This window comes from Panthera pardus, unplaced genomic scaffold, assembly GCF_024362965.1.
Source record: "Panthera pardus isolate Hobbes unplaced genomic scaffold, ASM2436296v1 HiC_scaffold_6, whole genome shotgun sequence".
NCBI classification, from domain to species: Eukaryota; Metazoa; Chordata; class Mammalia; order Carnivora; family Felidae; genus Panthera; species Panthera pardus.
The window spans coordinates 119,362,872-119,385,261 of NW_026526991.1; the positions used below are offsets into that span (position 1 = coordinate 119,362,872).

Genomic DNA, 22,390 nt, shown 5'->3' on the forward strand with positions numbered 1-22,390 from the left:
GTCCCAGCTTGACATATACAAATGGAGGCTATCTCAGACAAATGCAAGATGGCGTTGACATTTCCAAACAGAGTCAATGGACAAGGGATAAGAAATAAGCATTCACGCCCTCTAGCTGCTGTGAATACACACAGTGGTGTCGCTGTTAGGAGCAATGAATGTAAATGCTCCCAAGGTCATTTTTAGTAACCTTAGGTCTCCTGTTGCCTGACTCTCAGTCCAGTGGAAGAAGCCCTACCAAAGGGCTCCACTTAGGGACGGTACTAATGACCTCATTTCCGGCTTATCATAAGGCAATATGAAGACCTTCTATTAACTGGAAGCTCACAGTTGGTAGACCTTAAATTTCAGTACGAAGAAAGGAGAAGCCACCATCCACAGCCCAAGCCACATCAAGAAATCCAAGTTAGGGGGTGCCCGGGGGGCTCAGTCAGTTAAGCGTCCGACTTCAGCCAAGGTCATGATCTCCACTGTTCTTGAGTTCGAGCCCCGTGTCAGGCTCTGTGTTGACAGCTCGGAGCCTGGAGCCTGTTTCAGATTCTGTGTCTCCCTCTCTCTCTGCCCCTCCCCTGCTCATGCCCTGTCTCTTTCTCTCTCTCAAAAATAAACATTAGAAAAAAATTTTTTTAAAGAAAAAGTCTTGCTTGCTCTTGATAGCAACCTGTCCTTACTTGTTATGGCATATGCCAGTCACCCCAGTTTTTGCCTTCTGTTGCCAAACGACCCCATAGAAAGCACTGGGCCACAGTCATCATCTCTTGTTATGAAGCATCTCCTGAGTATTTACTATATTCAAGCACGATCTTCAGTTTAGGGAGGTTTAGGACTCGAAGAAGGATACAGTAAATGCTGTGCCACGTGAGAAATCGTCAGTTCCTGTCCCCATAAATCTGCAAAGCATCATATCTTATCACATTGTAACAGTATAGGCTTTGCATTTAAATAGTCACCCTACAATGATACATTCCAAAGCCACGTCTTCATTAAACTGATGTGGACAGTCACTGGTGACATCTGTCACTTGGAATTTTTCCCTTAATAAAATTGATTGTGCACAAGTAACAAAGGGTTATTGCTTCAGGACATCTGGCATATGGAATGGCCCCTTGCGAAGCCCTGAATGTTAAACTGTTTTCATTAAAATGAGACCCTACCTGAGCTAAATACAAGTTTTGCTAGAGTGAAAGACTTTTTCCGCCAGCTAAACAAAGTCGGCTATACACAGCTCATGTGGCACAAATGTTTCATGGGAGAATGAACAAATTATGCCTCTGAAGAGTAGCTGAATATTTATTCTGACACAGCTTCCACGGGACAACCAGCAGCCCCATTTGAAGTAAATTCCTTAGTCTGTTCCAATAAGAAAAATTGTGTTGGAACTCTGTTCCCCGCTCTAAAGAGGGCAAATCCATTTACAGCTGGAGAAAAGTCTCTGGGATGGATCTAATCTATTCGCTTTGTGGGTTTTGATGCTGCTGTGTAAGCCAATGATATTTCAAGTTGGTGCTGGCTTGGACACAGTCGAGAGAGTTCTTTGGAGTGTTTTTTCTTCAACAGCTCAATCATGACTGCAGGAACACGATGAGTATCAGAGATGCAGAGTAGCAACTCATCTTGACAGCAGTGAACTAATGAACATCCATCATTAGATTGTTCGAACATCTTTCGCAATTGAATATCCGACTTTAAAAGAAATTGTCGGACAGTCTTCGGCATCTCCATAGCATTCATCTGGAGCGATCTGTAGTGTTTATCTGTAGTTTAAATGCAACAAGAAAAGAAAAACCACTCTAATGTTTCATGCAAGGCTGCTTCTGGAACAAAATTAATAATGGCTGCAATTTGCAGAATGGACCGCTCATGTTGTGGAGGCTAAATCCAACTAATTCAATTCCTTTGCAGTAACGGCTTAAAATATTGCAGGAGACACAGTCAAAACACTCAAAACGTTCTGAACAACCTACCAGTCTCCTTTAGAGAATGCCCACCAACCTTATTCTTGGCTCAATGGCTTGTTTGCTTTCCCCCATAAATCTAACCCTGTTTTTCCACATACATCCATTTTCATTGTTGGTGCGTTCTAATTGGTTCCCACTGAGGTCTGGCAGCCACGAAACTGATCATACGGCAGCTTAATGGACTCCAGGGATACCAACAAATTGTTCACTATTTCACTGGGCACTGAAGGGTAGCTGTCACTATTCTTTTTTCTTGTCATAACCGTTGCGGCCATTATGACAACCCTGCACACGATTTATTTTGTGGCATAATTTTCTGTGTGGGAAAAATAATAATGCTTCACCACCTCCATCTCCTGTGCCACTGAAAATATGATGAGATTAAAGACAGACTCCTGCTTTTACATGAAAAATAATGATTACTGGCCTGTCAATTTGTAGAGCAAATCATGATTCAATTCCATATAACACTGGACACCTACAAAGATGTATTGAAATGAAATCGTTGTGTGATCATTCATTCCATCCTTCCAAAATGAGCATTCAGTCAACTTTAAAAACACACAACAGACCTATTCATCAGATGTTTAATGAATAAGTTTTAAATAACATGGGATCATAGAAAACACCTTTGAAATATTTGAATCCACGCTTTGTGTCTTTAAAAACAAACCCATTAGAGTGGGAAAAAAATGCACTTCATCATATCGTTTATAGACTACAGAGATTTAACTTCCCAGTAATAATTTATAAGGCAGTGAAATGAAAATATGCAAATTTCCAAGAAGCATTCAACAGAGCAGGCTTTTCCTACTTAGAAAAGTTTACTTTCTTTCACCCTCCCAATTCAGGGCGTCAACGCTGAGCACCGCAGACATCCCGTGTTACGGAGCGCTCTGCGAGTTACAGCTCTGGATGCAGGCAAACGCACAAACTGGAAGGGACAGATGGGGGAGCAGCATGCAAAGACCAGGAGAGCCCCCTCCTAAATGAGACCAGGCTAGAATCAGAGACGGGAAGATCATTCTTCCGCTGACCTATGGTTACCAAGCGCATCGTGACCATTACGTTGTGAAGGAGCCCAAAGGCCAAGTGGCAGACGGCAGGGAGTTGCTATAAATTTTACAACCCGATCTGCTCCGCTTTCCACACATGAGAGTTTAGAGTTCTAAAGCTCCCTTTTCATGTGATGAGCACGAAAGTGCGCTTCCCCAGACCTCCAGAAACCACTCATTCATTTCTTCACTTTTTTTTCCCCTTCAGCTCTTCCTAGCACTGCGTTAGGCACTTACGATGGATTAGGGAACAGACAAGGGTCCTGACGAGTCCCACCCCGGGCCAAAACCCTACGTGTGATCTTTCAGGCCTGACGATAGCTAATTATAAGACAGTAGCCCGGCAGTCTTCCCAGGGGAAAAGCTGCCCTCCCCACACCAGCGTTGGTCCACAGCCCATGCGAGGCTCTCTGGAGGAAGCTGCACTCCAGGACTCACCTCCCCAGCTGGTCACGCTCTTACACATGCCTCTGTGTTCTGGGCCTCGTGCCTCCAGTTGGAGACGCTGTCCAGGCACCTCTGCCGAGACCCCCTTATGGCGGGGAGGGTACTGGAAGAGCTCTTCCTCCATTCTGACTCGTCCTCAGTACTTTTCGACTCCCGGAGCTTCTCCTTCTCCTACTCCCATTTCCCCTTCCACAAAATGGTGGGAGACCATGGCTCCATGCTGCCTCAACAGTGTGCTGATCCACCTGATCTAACCCAGCTCTATTTATGAATAAATGGAATAGTGGGGAGGCCAGCACCTGTTTGCTCTTTGTGGCGTTTTCCTGACGGTATTGCAGTAAGTGACTAAAGGCTTAAGCGTTTGGCTTATTGTCTTCATTGGCCATTTTGACACTGGGCAGCCTTCTACCTAGTCCTTGCACTCATAAAGCTTACATTCTAGATTACTCTCTGATTTGGGTTAAAAACTCAATGGCTTTTGGGATGCCTGGCTGGCTCAGTCAGAGGAGCAGGTGACCCTTGATCTCTGGGTTGTGGGTTCGAGCCCCACGGTGGGTGTAGAGATTATGCAAATAAATAAATAAACAAACAAACAAACAAACAAATAAACTTAAAAACTCAATGACTTTCAAAGGTAAATGTTGGAAGAAAGGCAGCACATTAATTCATTTTCAATAATTAGCAACTTAACTCAAATTTTTACTTTAAGACTAGTTGTTAGGGAAGGTACAAGACATAAAATGCTGCCCAAGGTTATAGGTTTGGGTAAGCATGACCTTGATAGCTGTCTTAGTTGCTTTGGTCCATTGTAACAAAATACCACGGGCTGGGTGGCTTAAACAACAGACATTTATTTCTCACAGCTCCGGAGGCTGGAAGTCCAAGGTCGAGGTGCCAACAGATTGAATTCCTGATAAGGACCTGCTTCCTGGATTGTAGATAGCCACCTTCTTTATGTGACTTCACATGACAGGGAGACAGAGCTCTGGTCTCTCTTTCTCTTCTTATAAGGACATTACTGCCTTCATGAGAGTCCCACCTTCATGCCCTTATCTAAACCAAATTGGCTCCCAAAAGCCAGCCTCAAAATACCATCACACTGAAGTTTAGGGCTTCAACATATGGATTTGGGGGTAATACAAGCATTCAGTCCATTCAGTAACCATGGGACATTGTTATAGGTACCATATTTTGTTGTTATTATTTTAGAGAGAGAAAGAGTGCATGTGCCAGTGGGAGGGAGAGAGAGAGAGAGAGAGAGAGAGAGAGAGAGAGAGAGACAGAGATGATATCTCAAACAGGCTCCACATTCATCACAGAGCAGACACGGGGCTCTGTCCCACAACTCTGGGATCATGACCTGAGCTGAAATCAAGAGTTGGACACTCAACCAACTAAGCCACCAAGGCTCCCCCGTACCATATTTTTGAGAGTGATGGGGCACATTAAAAATGGAGTTAGCTGGGCATTTGTTTTGTTTTGTTTTTTGTCTTATTCCCTTTGGTTTTATTTTGTTTACCCAACATTTTTCCTTTCATTTCTCCATTGTGGGTACCAGAGGTAGACAAATTCAAGGTTAAGGGCACAGGCATCTAGAATGCCAAGTCTACTCAAAACTTCTGACACCAACTGCAATGAGGATGCCAAACTTCAAAGTCTGAGGGAACAGTTCCCACAAAGAAGGGAAGACCACCCTCACTTCAGACCAGCTGGCTACAAATGTAGGGTCTCTCATGACCACCTTCAGTTTACTAGCAGTATGGTTTTATTATAGCAAAATGATACAAATTAGAACCAGAGATGCAGAAGGTGAAGTGTGGGAGGGTTCTAAATATGAAACTTCTATCATGTTCAGGGATGCATTACACTCCAGCATCAAAATGTTACAGCGGATAAAGAATATTGTCAACCGGGGAAACTCACCCTCGCTTTGGTCTCCAGGATTTACAATGGGATTTCATTACTTAGGCATGACTGATTGAATCATTGCTCACATGGTTGAATTCGATTTCCAACCCCCACACATCCCCTGATGTTAAGCTGATATCTCATGATTTAAAGCCACAACTTTCTCATCAAATGGTTGATCTTCCTGGCTTGGCCATGCCCTTGCCTTGAATCACCTCATTACTATAAACCATCGGATGTGGTCCAAGGAGCCCACCATGGGTAACAAAGACATTCCCATCACTTTGGAAATTCTAAGGGTTTAGAGATCACATCGCAAGGGCCACAACAAAGGCCAGATCTCTCTTTGGGTAAAATTAGCTCATTATTCTACAGTGGGATTGCCAACCACCCGACTCACATTGGTCAACTAGAACATCCCATCCTCTGACAACACTCAGTGATTGGTTCAGGGTGGAGCACAGCTCAGGCTGGATTTGTTAGAAATTGCGTATGTGTGTATGAGAGGTAGAGACAGACAGACAGAGACCTGACAATATCACTTGAGTCTCTGAATTTCGCCACATGGGAAATCTTCTAGACTTCAGTTACAAGAGCTGATAGATTTCTTCTTTTTATTTTATTTATTTATGTATGTATGTATTGGCTTAAGCTACTTCAAGTCAGGTTTCTGTCATTTACAGTCGAAAGAGTCTTGTCTAATTCCTGAAGGATTTTTGTGAGTGCTGAAATGGAGACAAAGAATGGATACAGACCACCTGTATCTCTTTTGTGAAGCAGCCCATGATCATTCTTACTGTCTAATTTTCTACAAGTACCACATGGCTTGTTTTCACTTGAAGTTAACCAAGGAATTCAAATTGATCTATACCCCACAAAAAAGTTATGACAATTGACTGATGGACAATTCAGTTATTTTTAAAATAATACAAAGTACTATCTCTAACCACAAAGGAATATTGTGATCAAGTTTAATCCCTCCCACTCCCTACAACCACTCACTATAATCAACAGGAATAATCCTATCACTAAGTTTTATTGATAAGAACATTTAAGAAGCTGAATGAAACGCTATTCTCATTCAGAACCAGCTTTTAGAATTGTAGTTCTAAATCTTAGTGAGGCACCACCCCGTGTTATAAATGAGGGTGATGCATGAGGATATATATGGATATTAAAAACTTTAATGGTGGGGCGCCTGGGTGGTTCAGTCGGTTAAGCATCCGACTTCGGCTCAGGTCACGATCTCGCGGTCCGTGAGTTCGAGCCCCGCGTCGGGCTCTGGGCTGATGGCTCGGAGCCTGGAGCCTGCTTCCGATTCTGTGTCTCCCTCTCTCTCTGCCCCTCCCCCGTTCATGCTCTGTCTCTCTCCGTCTCAAAAATAAATAAACTTAAAAAAAAAAAACAAAAAAAACTTTAGTGGTAAAGTACCCAAATTACAAAGTATTTAATTTTTAAATAAATTATTACCATTTCCTATTTTCTTTATCCTAACACACTCAGACTCACATGCATTCTGGTCAGATTTCTCAAGTGAGAGAGAAGTGCATGTTATCACAGGCGGGGAGCTGGGATTCAGTACAAGCCACAGTCGGTCTTAACCAATGCCTCAGCCCACGGGGTATTTTCTTTATATAAACATCTTCTGTCACAGGTAGTAACTCAGAACAAGAACCATCAGGAACCAGTTATGTAAGGAAAACAAATCTGAATATACTCATAGTCTTGACATGAAATCTTCTTTGTAAATGCCAGAATGGCAGAAACTATCTCCTATTTGTTCTTACTGTGTTTCTGCAAAGATGGGATTTGAGACAAGCACACGAAGCGTGGAAGCAGAGGGAAAGATTTAAAATGTGTTCTTTGATAATCTGATGATCCTCATATTTTTCATTACTTCTGAGCCACACATGCATCGTTATTGTCACTGAACCATACATGAAATTTCTCTACAGCTAAATCTTTCTATCTGGGACGGTTAGATTTCTTAAATAGAATGAATAAAATCTAACAAGTTTTATAATTGCCTAACATTCAATTATTCTTACCGAAAGCAGCACCGTGTATGCGCGAAACCCGCCGTGGTTTTGCATGAACATTATCATGCAAAAGGTTTCAGAGTTAATACATCAAAGCTCTAAGCTTCCGTTGACAGGCTTCTGAAACGTTATGCTTCTTTGCCCAACAAAAAGAAACTTTCAAAGTCTTCTGACTCCGTGTTAAAACATTTTCCATTCAGACTTAAAGGTCCTATTATGTGTAATTTTATCGAAATTTCCCAACAGATAGCTACAGTCTACGAGGCATCTCCCACTGCCCCGGATATACCACCTCCCAGCCCATTCTGCTACTGCGATGACCAACCAACCCTCATTCCACACATGCCAGGTCCGGGCAACGGCCGCTCCAAGTTTCTGGCTCCTCCTAGAACCTCTGCACTTGGACGAAGCTCCACACGCTGCAGAGGCCAGAGGATGCTCCCCAGAATTAATTTCCCACCACGTCCTGTGCTTTCAAGAACTGGCCCCAGAAAGAGGTTTGGAGGAGAAGTCAGTGACAGTCTGGTCTGAAAGCTATGGCCCATGATGGGCCACAGGGAGATTCTAGGGAGTTCCACCAAGTGAAAGAAAGGAAGATGTCATTTTGTAGGTGACACGTGTTGCTGGTTGGGTGACTTACCACAGCATCCGTGCCTGCGATTGTCCCTACTTTCTCAATTCGCCTTCAGTTTTTGTGAATCCTGGTCCGTGCGTATGTGTTGAGCTCGATGACAAAAAGCTTCACGAAGGTCAAAGGAAACAAGAACAGATGGAGGCTTCCGTCCATCCTCATGGGCTTTCAACCTGCTCACGATCGTTTCTTCCAGACCACCTGCCCCATGGACTTCAAGCTCCAGCATCAGATATGGAGATGGCTTTATGGGACTGTCGAACCAGCCCCTACAATGGCATAAGCCAATTCCTGTGACAAATCCATATGTAAAGTCTCCTATTGGTTGTGCCTTCTCTGGTTAACTGTAACTGATATACCCGGGGTAACCCTCAGTAATGGAAAACAGGTGATGGGGGGAAAGCAGGCAAATGATTTCCTCCACTTTCCTCCACTTTTCCCGCAGAAAACTCCAAGGCATAGTGCTTTGCTACAGCCCATCCAGGGAAGTCTGTGTGGACTTCCTAGGAAACGTAGCAAGCATGGATAGTGTCCAGTCTTCTCAGTAGGTCTAATAAGATCCTTCCTGATCTGGTCCCTGCTGAGCTCACCAGCCATTATCATCTTCATGTGATATTATGGCCCTAATGAAATTCTTTCAGTGACTTGAAGGTCTCTAGCATTCTCTACCCTGTGGGCCTTCACACAGGAAGTTTCCTTTACCAAGAGTACGTTCTCGTCTCTGCCCTTCCCAGCCCCATCCTTCAGTTCTCAAATTTGGCATCCCTTTCTCCCAGAAACCCTCTGGAGTCCCCTAGACTAGGGACGACGAGATCCATAACTCCCTGCTCTTTTCCTTCTGTAACACATGTCACACATGACTATAATTGCTTGTTTAGTTATTTCCCCCACCAGACTGTATAACTTGTTTGTCTTCGCTTACTGCCGTATGCCTAATGCAAAATACAAGGCCTGGCACATAGGAGACGCTCCATAAATAATTGAGAGATGAATGACCATCATTTAAAAAAGACAGCATGGCTCCCAGGCAGGGTTAATTTCACCATGATATGATTAAATGTATCGATATGTCTAAATAAAGAATGTATAAATCATTAAAGGAGCGGGTCAGTTAGGAAACATAGAATAAGGTGAGTCACTGAGGTAAGTGCTAGAATGCCTATCCAAGCATATCCAGAGATGGAGGGGAGTAAGCTAATGGACTTCAGATATTGTGGTCCCATTAGTAAGAACATCCCTTTTATGAAATGGATACATTCAACTCTTTTAGCCAGATGCTATTAACTCCCCATTTTCTAGCTTCATACTCATGTAGCAATTTTGTAATTATCATTTGACTTCCCACGTCAGTCTGTCCACTAGGAGAAGGACATGTCGTTTCCGAGAATTTCAGATCTCCGTGACAGTGATTTCTTATCGTGAATTCATGAATTGCCTTCAGGTCATGGTGTTATCTGATTGTGAACGGAGTTAGACGGGGCCCCATCCCCTCTTTTCTCAGTGGACATTTCAACCCCCCTTTCTTCGCTTCTCAGGATTTGGGGGCCAACACTTCTAGAAACGAGGTCCTGGAGGCCCGCAACACGAAGTGAAAGTAGTTACGATCGGGGCAGGGGTCATGCCCTGTAACTGTCAATTCTTTCCAGCCCTCAGGGGACTCCTGGCTAGTTCAAGATTTCTTTGTCAAGGAACCACGGCAAATCAACAGGCAGTTTTTGTAACATTTTGTTTTCTGGCACATGGAGAGAGCTGTCATAAAATTTACTCACCAACCTGCGTGATTTCTAAGTCGCACGGACCAAAAGAACACAAAAGTGAAAGATTTTTTAAAAACAATTTTTTTTAAAGTGACCATGTGAAGGTCACTGGAAATATAGGTTTTTGGATCTGATACTCCAGAACAATGTTTTAGATTCATTTGAAATCACAGAAAATGAGACTTCATATCAAAATAAAATAGATGGTCTTCCCTTGTTGCTGAAATAAAAAAAGGAAGCAGAAAATTCTACGAACCCTGATTCCCATAATCACTATGCATAATAAAAGATAGTTTGACAAGCAAAATACAGTTTATTAGGTTTCTGTATATTTGAGGGAAAGCCCAATGGTTTAAATTTCAATTTTTGTAAAATAAATGAAATTAGCAGCATCAGTTTAGTAAAAGGACGAATGCAAGTAACCCATGTAAAAAGTGTACAATTCACACAGAAACCTCATAGAAATGTATGCATTACACCTCACGTACACTCTTCAGCAGCATGTAAAAATGTCAGCAATTAATGCTCTGTTTCACCCAGAAAGGTACAACTCCTCATTTAGATCTTTGTCCTTTAAAACCAAAAAGGACATGAGATAATTGGAAACCGTCTTGGAACCATGCTACTTATGAATCTGTCTGTGAGTGGCTGTTGGTCTATGGCCTTGTTTCTGTTCTTATATCAGAGAAGGGGGTCCAGTTAAATTAATGCAAAGTACAAGCATGTTTAGCATCAGACTATACTTTTCATTTCTCCAATGACTTGAGCAAAAACATGAGTTTCCTTTAATTAAAGCGTGCACAGGGAATGCTAATGAAAATTCTGCTAAGGTTCCAACACCTTCTGAAAACAAACCTAATCACACACCGAAGAGAACACAGGAAAGAGAGAGAGAAGAAAGAAAAAAAGAAGAAAAAAAATTAAAACTCATCAAAAAGAAAAGCTAAACTAACTTTCATCAATCCCTTGACATTTGGCACCCTGAAAATTATAGCTTAGCATTTCAAGAGGAGGAGAAAATGGGATGAAGATATTTCACTTGCTAATGAAAACATATTCCTGCATTACAGGAATCTGAAAAGGCAAATAAAATGTATCAGCAGTTAATCATTATGTGACGTAGAAGCTCATTCTTTAATGTAAGAGGTGGAAAACACAAGATTGCCAACTCTTACCGTTCGTGTTCCACATTTATTAAGTTGTTGTTGTGTTTTTTTAACCTCCTGATTCTCGGGCTTCCTTAGGTGAAACCCGAGACCACAGCTCCTTTTGTTAGCGGGCTGGAACCGTTCTCTGACAAATACATCTGCACCCACCTGACAACTTTGTTGGCCTGAATGTAGAATGAGTGACCTGGCCCACGGAAGTCTTGGAGGATGTTAATGTTAGAAGGGGCTATATTATAAAAAAAATAGGAGACCAGAGAGAGCACTCAGAGGGTGCCCACTGGCCTCCAGCTGGGGTGAAATTTCAGATCCAGTGTTTCCTCCATTCCTCATGATGGATCACAGAAATGATACTGGGTCAAGGTCAAGATCCCTGGATTTTAGATCGGCCTTTGCTCTTCACCACATGTGTGATTTGAGGCAAATCTAGGTGGCTTTGGTGGGCCAATTTCCAAACCTTTAAAACAGGATAAACGTGAGGTCTCTAGGTTCACTTCCACGTCTATATTAATCTTACCCTGTAGTAATTCTCCAGCTGAAAACAATCATCTATTCCCTCTTTTGGTTATCTCTCTTTTAATGAAAGTAAAATAGGATATGTATAATAAAAGAAGCTTATGGTTTTATTATTCTTCATCAATGACTCATTCTCTTTGGATGGCCCTTGCCACACCTTGAAGAAGATTTCATTTTCAGACTATACATCTGAATCTGATTAGACCTTGGGATACCACCCTCGGGAAGTCCTCCCTAGGAGGTCTACTTAGAATGCTTAGTTCTGGGCTGAGGTAGGGACCCTGGACTCAAGCCTCAAGTTCATACTTGAAGTTCACTTAGACTTGAAATGCCAGGGAAACCCTTGAATGTCACCATTCTCTACAGGTGATTTAGGACTTCTTATCTAAGGTCACCTTTCCCTAAACTGAAATCTCCACACATGCCTGTGCTGTGGCCAGTGAACAAGCTTTCAAAGAAAGGTACATGGGGCCGCCTGGGTGGCTCAGTCAGTTAAGGATCCGACTTCAGCTCAGGTCATGATCTCACAGTTCATGGGTTTGAGGCCCACGTCGGGCTCTGTGCTGACAGCTCAGAGCTTGGAGCCTGCTTCGTATTCAGTGTCTCTCTCTCTCTCTGCCCTTCCCCCAATGCATGCTCTCTCTCTCTCAAAAATAAATAAACATTAAAAAAATTTTTCAAAGAGAAGTACATGTTCTTAGTCTTCCTGAATGGGGTCTCCAAAGGGACTAAAAATGCCCCATTGAAGTCATATGATTTTTGTCTTTCTCTGACTCACTAATTTCATTTAGCATAATACCCTCCAGTTCCATCCACATAGTTGCAAATGGCAATATTTCATTCTTTTTGATTGCCGAGTAATACTCCATTGTGTATGTATATACATGTGTATATATACATATATATATATATATATGTATATATACACACACCATGCCTGAGGACTTTAAGAGACAAAACAGACGAACAAAAAGGAAGGGAAACAAAAATAATATAAAAACAGGGAGGGGGACAAAGCATAAGAGACTCCTAAATATGGAGAACAAACAGAGGGTTACTGGAGGGGGTGTGGGAGGGGGGATGGGCTAAATGGGGAAGGGGCATTAAGGAATCTACTCCTGAAATCATTGTTGCACTATATGCTAACTAATTTGGATGTAAATTTAAAACAATAAAATTAAAAAAAAAAAAGAATTAAAGATCTGGGAAAAACTTTAAAAAAAATGCCCCATGTATATGAAGAGACACATGGTGTCTTTATCATATAGCTCAAAAGAGTAATTGTCAAACAAGAAATATTATCAAATGGTTTCTATTATGAGCTGAATTGTCTCCCCCAACCAGGTTCATATGTTGAAATGCTAACCACAAGTACCACAGAATATGACCGTCTTTGGAGATAAGATCTTTAAAGAGGTAATTAAGTTAAATGAGGTCACTAGAGCAGATCCTAATCCAATCTGACTGGTGTCCTTATAAGAAGAGGAAGTTTGGATCCAATTACAGAGGGAAGGACCAGGTGAAGACACAGGGAGAAGATGGCCACCTGCAAGCCCAGGAAAGAGATCTCAGGTTAAAACCCACCCTGCTAACACCTTGATCTCAGACTTTAAGACTGCAGGACTGCAAGAAAAGTAACTTCTGGGGCACCTGGGTGGCTTCGTCAGTTGAGTGTCTGACTTCAGCTCAGGTCATGATCTCAGGGTTCACAGGTTCAAGCCCCACGTCGGGCTCCGTGCTGACAACTCAGAGTCTGGAGCCTACTTCGGACTCTGTGTCTCCCTCTCCCTCTCTGCCCCTCCCCCACTCATGCTCATTCTATTTCTCTCAAAAATAAATAAACATTAAAAAACTTTTTAAATTAATTTCTGTGTCTAAGCCACCTAAGCTATGGCAACCCTAACAAACAAATATAGTTTCCCCTTTTGTCTTATCATTAGTCCTCTTTGTTATAAAAGTGACACATATCCAGTGGACCAGAAGTTCCGCGAGGGCGCACCGTGTCTGCTTTATTCACTGCCGAATCCATGGTGCCCACCATAGTGCCCAATATGCTGCAGATGCCCAAAAAGTATTTGTTGACTGATTACAGACAAATTTAAAATGGCAAGCAAGTATTAATAAAAAATACAAATAATAGGGAATCCATTAATTGGAAACCATTATTTTCACAGTGTATCATTTCTCTCCACCATCAAGTATTTGCTCTGTATCTCTTGGAGATACCGACTGAAACTTAATTTTTAACTACTTCTTAATTACTCCTTTCTAACTACTACTCATTGTTAACGACCGTTGGGTATTTAAATTGCTTCCATTTTTGTCATAAATACCATGAAGGATATCCTCGTAAACATAGGATTGTGTCCTGTTTCCTCAAAATAGATTTCTAGAAGTGAAGTGCTTAAGTCAGGCGTATACACCCCATTAAGGTTTTAACATAGATGTCAAGTTTTTATTACTTAGGGCTTTACCAGTTTATACTCCCCTATCAGTCTGTTGGGTTTCTAGCTTCCAATAATGATTATAATTTGAATATTAACTGAGCATTTACTATGTGTCAGATGATGCACTAAGCACTTTATAAGCGTGATTTTACATAAATCTCCCAAACCCCCTTGGAGGTGGTTACTAATATTATCTGCATCTTACAGATGAGGACAAGAGTCTTAGAGAACATAAATGACATGCCCAAGTTCCCTTTGCTAGTAAGAGGAAGAGCCTAGAAGCATAAACCAGTCTGTCTGATTCTAGTAACTCCCCGGTACCCTTTGCCAACACAGGGTATTGTTGTTTGTTTTCTCTTTGCAAACCTGATAGATAAACATAGAGGGCTGTCATTTGAATTTCAGGCTTATGAATTCGTTTGAGCCCATTTTTCCATGTTTCTTGGCCATTTTCTTAACATTGCCATGTTCTTCCCGAGTGAATTGTCGTCTCCGTTCCTCGCTTGCTCTGCTACTGAGAGCAACACCATGATTATTAAGCCTGGGAGCTGCCATGAACTCACTGGTACTCATGCAGATCCCCCGAAACCTCATCTGGCACAGATCTGGAACAGGTACTTCAGCTTATAGGCATTGCGGCCAAATTTTCGGGATGTTCTCCTCATCCCGGGAGCCACACGCGTTTGGAGACAACCCACCCGGCCGCTGCTTTTATGAAGCCCTTTTCCTTTGCAACGTTGTCAGGTATTGCAACGGAATGGTGTCCTGATTCTTTTCGTACTAAATCCACCTGCATCGCTCTTGAGCGCGGTCCCGACGCCTTTCCCTCCAATTGTGGAAAGAAAGAAAAAAGGAGGGAGAAAAGGCACAACCACCACTTCCTCGGGCTCACCTGTAGCTTCGTGTGATCGCCGCAGCAGGCAGCCCAGCCCTGAGCCCAGGGCACCCAGCAAGGACTCATCCGTGGGGCTGGCGGTGGTGACAGGGAGGAGACAGAGGAGGACTGTTTTTATCCTGTGAACCAGTGTTCCCCGAGCAGAAACATTTACCTTGGAGATAGGTTCAGTGTGTGGGATGGATAATTATATGTCGAGGAGCTTAATTTAGGACAAGAGAAGGCACTAACGCAGAGTAGTCGTGCAAAGCTCCCCTGGGGCCCTGGGCTGTTGGGTCCCAGCGCTCCTTGCCCATGGGGCCGAGTCAAGGTTCAATTCGTTAAACGGAGATCACGTCTGCAAACCCACTCCTCGATGACACGGCAGCTTGAGTCTGGAGAGGAAGAGGTGCCAGTATTCTCGGTTCCAAATTTAGAGTTAGGAGAGAGGGGCAACCCTTTAGCTCCCCCACCCCCACCCCGGACAACTGCTTCTTGTGTTTGTTTTTGCCAATTTAAAGAGGAGAAGACTTCTCTCCCGGAGCCCCCGGTTCTCTGGCCTCCCCGGTGGATGCGTGCATTAAGACGTGTTGATCCTTTAATAATTAAGAGCAGTCTCCGGATTGTTGACCTCCTGCCTTACGCAGCTTATCAGCAGTCGCAGTCAGCAGCGTCTGTGGGAAAACCAAGCCGAAGGGAGGGAAACTGTTTAGGCAGCAGCATTTTGCTGACGGTGACGAGTCCCCGGGCATGGCTCCTTCACCTGCTGAGGAGCTGCCATTCACGACAGCCAGGTGGCCGATAAAGCCCATGCCTGGGAGTTAGTCTGTGCCCACGTCCCCCCACCCCACCCCCACCCCCCCACCGCCCCAGGGGTGGCCGGAGGAGTTGTGTCCTGCTTAGGACCTCAGTTTAGATCATTCTGTTGCCACTATCAAATCATTCAAGTATCAGAGGTGACGCTGCTTTAAAGTCAGACTCCAAAGACGGTGTTATTAACATGCAGCTGGGAGCCAAAGAATGCGTCGTTAGTCTCTTTGAAAGGCCTTATAACACAGCCAATGGAGCCAATTAGGGTGACCTTAAAGTAGTCAGAGAAAGCGGTTCCCACTCATCATTAGTGCCTCCAAGAGCAAACTTGCAAAAGAACCCGGCTGGCAGAAAGGCAGCGACTTCTCTTCGTCCCTTCGGCCCCAGCAAGACGCCCTGATGCTTCTGCACCTCTCAGCCAGGGCTCCGGGAGCCACACAGCTGCCCACGCGCGCAAAGAAGGATCAGCTAAAGCCCTGCTCAGCCCCACTCTTCTGTTGACCTGGATAAAGCCAGATAACCATTTCATCTTCCCTGCCATCCCTAAGGGGATAAAGGGGGGCTGCTCAGTCACCAGCTGAAGGCCGTGGTCCCTACGCATCTTTTATTGGGGTCTGCGACACAGGTGGACGGGGACACTATCCTCTTTTTTTTCTCTCCAGACGCCAGATATGGCATAATTAGGATTCTAAAAAAAGATTAATCTAATAAATGGATCCCAAAGGCCGACTCACTCACATGCCTCCCCAAAGAAAGGGTTACTAGAGCCTAGACTGATACAAGTTTGATCCAGCAAACACTTTGTTGCAAAACATTACTTTTGATCTTTAAAAAAATGTCTGTTTCTTTTAAGTGAGAAAGAGAGAGCATGAGCGGGGGAGGGGCAGAGAGAGGAGAGAGAGAATTCTAAGCAGGCTCCTCACTGCCAGTGCAGGGCCTACGAAGAGGCCTGATTTCATGAAGCATGAGATCGTGACCTGAGCCCAAATCAAGCGTCAGACCCTCAACCCACTGAGCCACCCAGGCGCCCCAACATTACTTTTAAAACCACAGCCAGGGGCGCCTGGGTGGCTCAGTCGGTTAAGCGTCTGACTTCGGCTCAGGTCATGATCTCGCGGTCCGTGAGTTCGAGCCCCGCGTCGGGCTCTGTGCTGACAGCTCAGAGCCTGGAGCCTGTTTCAGATTCTGTGTCTCCCTCTCTCTCTGCCCCTCCCCTGTTCATGCTCTGTCTCTCTCTGTCTCAAAAATAAATAAACGTTAAAAAAAAAATTTTTTAAATAAATAAATAAAAATAAAAAAATAAAACCACAGCCAGTGTTGTAGGTCATTTCATAAGCAAAAAAAATACTTGATATTTTAAAACAAAATAAAACAGTTCTTCCATCAGAAGAGAGAGGTACTACGGGTTCGGATACATTGTTCTATAATGACCTGGAAATTATAAATCTAGTTGAGCTTAACGAGGATACTCTTTATCCAGAATTACATCAAGTATGAATACTGCGACTAAATTCTAATTACCAGGAAAAGGTAATGACACGCCAAACAAATAAAGCTCATTGAAATCATTAGTAAAACTTGCTAATCAATCACTCAAATCCTATTTGGCCATCCAGAAACCCAAGAGTGTGAAGAGGCAGGGGTGGGGGATGGGACATGAAACAAAAGGGTACTTCTGAGAATCCCAAAGAGTGACAGAAGGATGACAACGTCCATGGATATCTGCAAAAGTGAAATTAGAGATAATGCCATCGGCCGCTAACATGCTAGCTTCTAAAACACCATGAACAAGGCCGGCCACTTCCTGATGGTTCTTCAAGGTGTTTCTAGCAAAGTTTATCTATTTATAGCTTCTGATTGCCACTACCCCCATTCAAGTGGCTAAGACAGGGAAATATGACCTCAAATAGTTTTGCACTATTTCCTTTCCTCGGAGGAAATGGGTTTCAGTCTTCAAAATCAGCTCCTCGGCTAGTCTTTCCTATTGACCCTTCCACAGTCAACTTGAGATGCCCCCCTGCCCCCAGAGGGAGGTGTCTCCAGGCAGGATGCACTGACTTGCACTTCTCAGCACTTGAACTTAACCCCCTCTTTGGTGGTTGTTTATTTTAAAAGTGAAACGCTCCGAAAAGAGCACCTATGATACAGACATTCAAAAGGAGTAAACACTGAGAAGCAAGGCACAAAGGAGGAGCAAGAGAAGCAGAAAACGCTGGGATAAAGATAGGAGAAAACAGTAGCTATATATGAAAATTCACCGTGAGTGAAGAAAGCATCTGGACAGCTGCCAGACCCGAACAGGTAAAGAGACTTACTGAAAAAAAAAAAAAAAAAAAAAAAAAATTAATCAGCAGGGAGATGACAGAAATGGAAAGCTTAGAAGTTCATTAAGGAAACTTACTTTTATTTTTTTTCTAGAGATAACGAATATATATTTTTAAACATACGAATATACCCCACTGGGGTGGGCATCAGAGGCCTAGTGGACAGTCAGAAATATCACCGTGGCCCGAGGGTACTGAAGCCAGCCCCACTGCAGTATCCGTGCAGTCCACACGGGGGAGCCAGAGCTCCCATCCCTGTACAGGTATAACAAGGAGCCTCCCTGTTCTGGAGAGGCCCAACAGGAATCCGAGCTGTTACCTCCAGCTTAGTAGTAATATGGTAGTGCTCCCTTTCTCCTTCCAGAGAAAGGTCAGAACTGCCAATTAAAACCAGATTTAAGATCCAGAGACTCTTTACACAAATGAAAGTGTCCACATTTCAATAAAAAAAAAAATCACCCATAATACCAAGAACCAAGATGGCAAACCAAGTGCAAAGAGACAATCAAAGATAGCCACCACCAAGTGACAGAGACGTTGGAATTATTTAACACATATTTTGAAGCAACCATGATAAAAATGCTTCAAAAAGCAACAATGAAAACACCGAAATGAAAAAACAGAAAACTCCAATGAGAAAAATAGAAAGTCTCAGAAAAGAATTAGAAGATAATAAAGAAGAGCCAAATGGAAATTTTAGAACTGAAATTTATACAATAATTAAATAGCAAGCCCAGTGGATGGACTCAACAACAGAACAGAGAAGACAGAGGAAAGAATTAGTGAACTGAAAGATGGAACAGTAGAAATTATCCAATCTGAACAACAGAGAAAAAAAATGAAGAGAGACTCAGACCTGTAGGGCTATAAGAAATATCCAAGATTTGGGGCGCCTGGGTGGCTCAGTTGGTTAAGAATCTGACTTCGGCTCAGGTCATGATCTCATGGTCCGTGAGTTCAAGCCCCACATCGGGCTGTGTGTTGACAGCTCAGAGCCTGGAGCCTGCTTCGGATTCTGTGTTTCCCTCTCTCTCTGACCCTCCCCCATTCATGCTCTGTCTCTCTCTGCCTCAAAACTAAATAAACATTTAAAAAAATTTTAAAGAAATATCCAAGATTCATATCATTGAATCTCAGAAGGAAATGAGAAAGTTTGGGCTAAAAATGTCCTTGCAGAAATAATGGCTGAAAACTTCCCAAATCTGCCAGGAAACATAAAGCTACAAATTCAAGAAGCTGAGTCAACCTCAAAAGAGATAAACTTAAAGAAATTCATGCCAAGACATTTCATAATTACACTTCCAAAAACTAAGGCAAAGAAAAATCTTGCAAAGAGCCAAAGAAAAATAGCATATTCTTTGCCTATAAAGAAAAAAACCTATTTGAACGACAGCAAGTTTCTTATCAGACCCCATGGAACTCTGAAGGAAGTGACACAATTTTCAAGTAGTGGGAGAAGAGACTGACAACCTCAAATCTAACACCCAGCAAAAATATCCCTGAAGCATGAAGAGGAAATCAAGACATTCTCAGATTAAAGAAAACAAAAAGAATTTGTCACTAGCTGAACTACCCTCAAAGGATGGAGAGAAAAAAATTCTCTAAATAAGAAAGAAATGATAAAAGAAGGAAATCTGGAACATCAGTAAAGAAAAAAGGAACAAAGTAAGCAAACATATAACGTAATGCAATGTTTTTCTTATCTCCTTGAGTTTCCAAATTGTTTTATGATTTTAGCAAAAATCATAACACTGTCTGATATGGTTCTAAATGTTTGTAGAAAAACATTTAAGACATTTATAGTCTATCATCATTGTTTACAGATTCTATATTTGCCAATTCATCAGCTCATTAAAATGTATTTGTAACACTCAAATTAATACTCGTGCCATTTTTACAAGTGCAGACTGGCAAAAAATTTGAGTCACTGACATACATGTTCTAAGATGAGGTCAAATAAGGTGACATTCTGTCCTCTTAATTCTCATACTGTAAGCAAATGCTCTTTGTCTACCTAGTGTGACATATTTTTTTGTGCTTTTTATCAATTTGCTGTTTAAAATGGCCTCCAAGTGTAATGCTGAAGTTTTGTCTCATGTTCTAAAGTGCAAGAAGGTTGTGATGTGCTTTATGGAGAAAATACATGTGTTGGATAAGCTTCATTTAGGCATAAATTATAGTGCTGTCGGCCATGAGTTCAATGTTGCTGAATCAACAATATATATTAAATAAGGTATCTTTAAACAGAAACATGCATAAAACAGGTTATGTATTGATGAAAATGAAACCTGAGGCTCAAAGGAATTTAACTCTGTATTTCCCTTGCGAGCAGGGATTTAGTATTTGCTAATTCAGTGTTCACAGAGACCTTATAGAATGTAACTACCGTGAATAATGAAAATGAACCGTACATTTTAAGCAAGGGAAGGTGAAGGAATGTAAAGAGAGGTGAAGTTTCTGTACTTCACTTGGACTGGTGAGACAATGACACCTCATTATTAAATGCAATACTTAAAGAAACAAGCAAACAAATGACCAAAGAGGATATACTCAAAAACGCTAAACAGAAAAATCAAAATGAAAAAATTTTCAAGTAACCCACATAGGGAAAAATTGAGAAATCAAAATCAGAGAGCAAATGAAAAACAAAAAAAATAAAATAGTGGTAATAATCCCCAACATAGAAATAGTTATATTAAATGTAAATGATCTTTTAAAGGCAATTAAAAGACAGAGATTGGCAGAGTGAATTAACATTTGCTGGCTATATGAAACTCACTTCAAATATAACAGTATAGGTAAGTTGAAAGTAAAAGGATGGAAAAAATATGTCACATACACATTAATATCAAAGTAGATTTAACAACAAAAAAAATTACCAAAGACAGAGAGGAACATTATATGATGATAAAAGGGTCGTTCCACCAAAAGGACACAGTGATCCTAAATATGCATGCATCAAACAACAAAGCTGCAAAATGTGAAGCAAAAACGGACAAATCTGAAAAGAGAAAGATAAATTCAATTTATAGTCAGAAATGTCAACACCTCACTCTCAACAATCATTAGAACAACTACACAGAAAATCAGCAAGGATACTGGAGAACTTAACACCATCAACCAACAGGATCTAATAGACATTTATAGAACATTCCATTCAACACAGCCAAATGTACATTCTTTTCAAGCGCCTATGAAAGATATGAAAATAGACCAAATTCTGGGTCATAAAACAAGCCTCAAAAAAACTTAAAAGAATTGAAGTTTTGTAGTGTTTTCTCCAACCACAATGAAGTTAAACTGAAAATCAATAGCAGAAAGATAATAGGAAAATCTCTAACACTTCAAAACTGAGCAATGCATTTGTAAGTAATCTATGGGTCAAAAAGAAAGTTTCAAGGTACATTTAAAAATACATTGCACTATAAGAGACTGTTAAAAACTGAGAACAAACTGAGGGTTGATGGGGGGTGGGAGGGAGGGCAGGGTGGGAGGGAGGGCAGGGTGGGTGATGGGTATTGAGGAGGGCACCTTTTGGGATGAGCACTGGGTGTTGTATGGAAACCAATTTGACAGTAAATTTCATATATTAAAAAATAAAAAAAATAAATAAATAAATAAATAAAATAAAAAAATAAAAATACATTGCACTAAATAAAAATGAAAATGCAATGTATCAAAATTTGTAGGACATAGCTAAAGCAATGTGAAGGGGAAAACTTAGGGGTGCCTGGGTGGCTCAGTCAGTTAAGTGGACGGCTCTTGTTTTCGGCTCAGGTCAACATCTCATGGTTTGTGTGTTCGAGCCCCAGGTTGGGCTATGCACTGACAGTGCAGAGCCTGCTTGGGATTCTCTCTCTGCCCCTCCCTTGTTCTCTCTCTCTCTCTCTCTCTTTCTCTCTCTGAAAATATAAATAAACTTTAAAAATGTGAAGGAAGAAATCTATAGTACTAAACACAGACATCAGAAAAAAAGAAGTCTCAAATTAATGATCTAGGCTTCTAACTCAAAAACATAGACAAAGAAAAGCAAAAATAAATCCAAAACAAGCAGAAGGAAAAGAATATAAGGATAGCAGAAATCAATGAATTGAAAACGGAGAGAGAAAGAGAGAGGGGAGTAAAACAAAAACGCATTGAAAAAAATCGACAAACTTGTAGCAAAACTGAAAAAAAAACACAAAATACCAATATATGTAGGAATGGAACATGGAATATCACTAGAGAGCCTGCGGACAGCCAAGTAGCAGCAGGTGGATGCCATCAACTCTACACACATACATCTGACAGCTTAGATGACCTGAATCCCTTCCTTGAAAAACACAAACTATCAGAACCCATCCAACGAGATATAGATCATTTGGACAGCCCTCTAACAATGAAAGAAATTGAATTCGCAATTTTAAATCTCCAAAAAGGAAATTCCCAGGCCTAGGCACCTCCCTGAAGTATTCTACC

The 22,390-nt window shown here is 41.9% G+C and overlaps 1 long non-coding RNA gene across 1 annotated transcript in view; it reads right to left on the reverse strand.

Annotated features, from left to right (window-relative positions):
* Nucleotides 1–14,512: 14,512 nt before the first annotated feature.
* LOC109256896 (uncharacterized) overlaps nt 14,513–22,390 on the reverse strand; it is a 36,299-nt gene continuing 28,421 nt past the window's right edge. The window contains exon 3 of the long non-coding RNA XR_008419590.1: nt 14,513–15,472. This is a non-coding gene — a long non-coding RNA (uncharacterized LOC109256896). The remainder of the gene's footprint in view (nt 15,473–22,390) is intronic.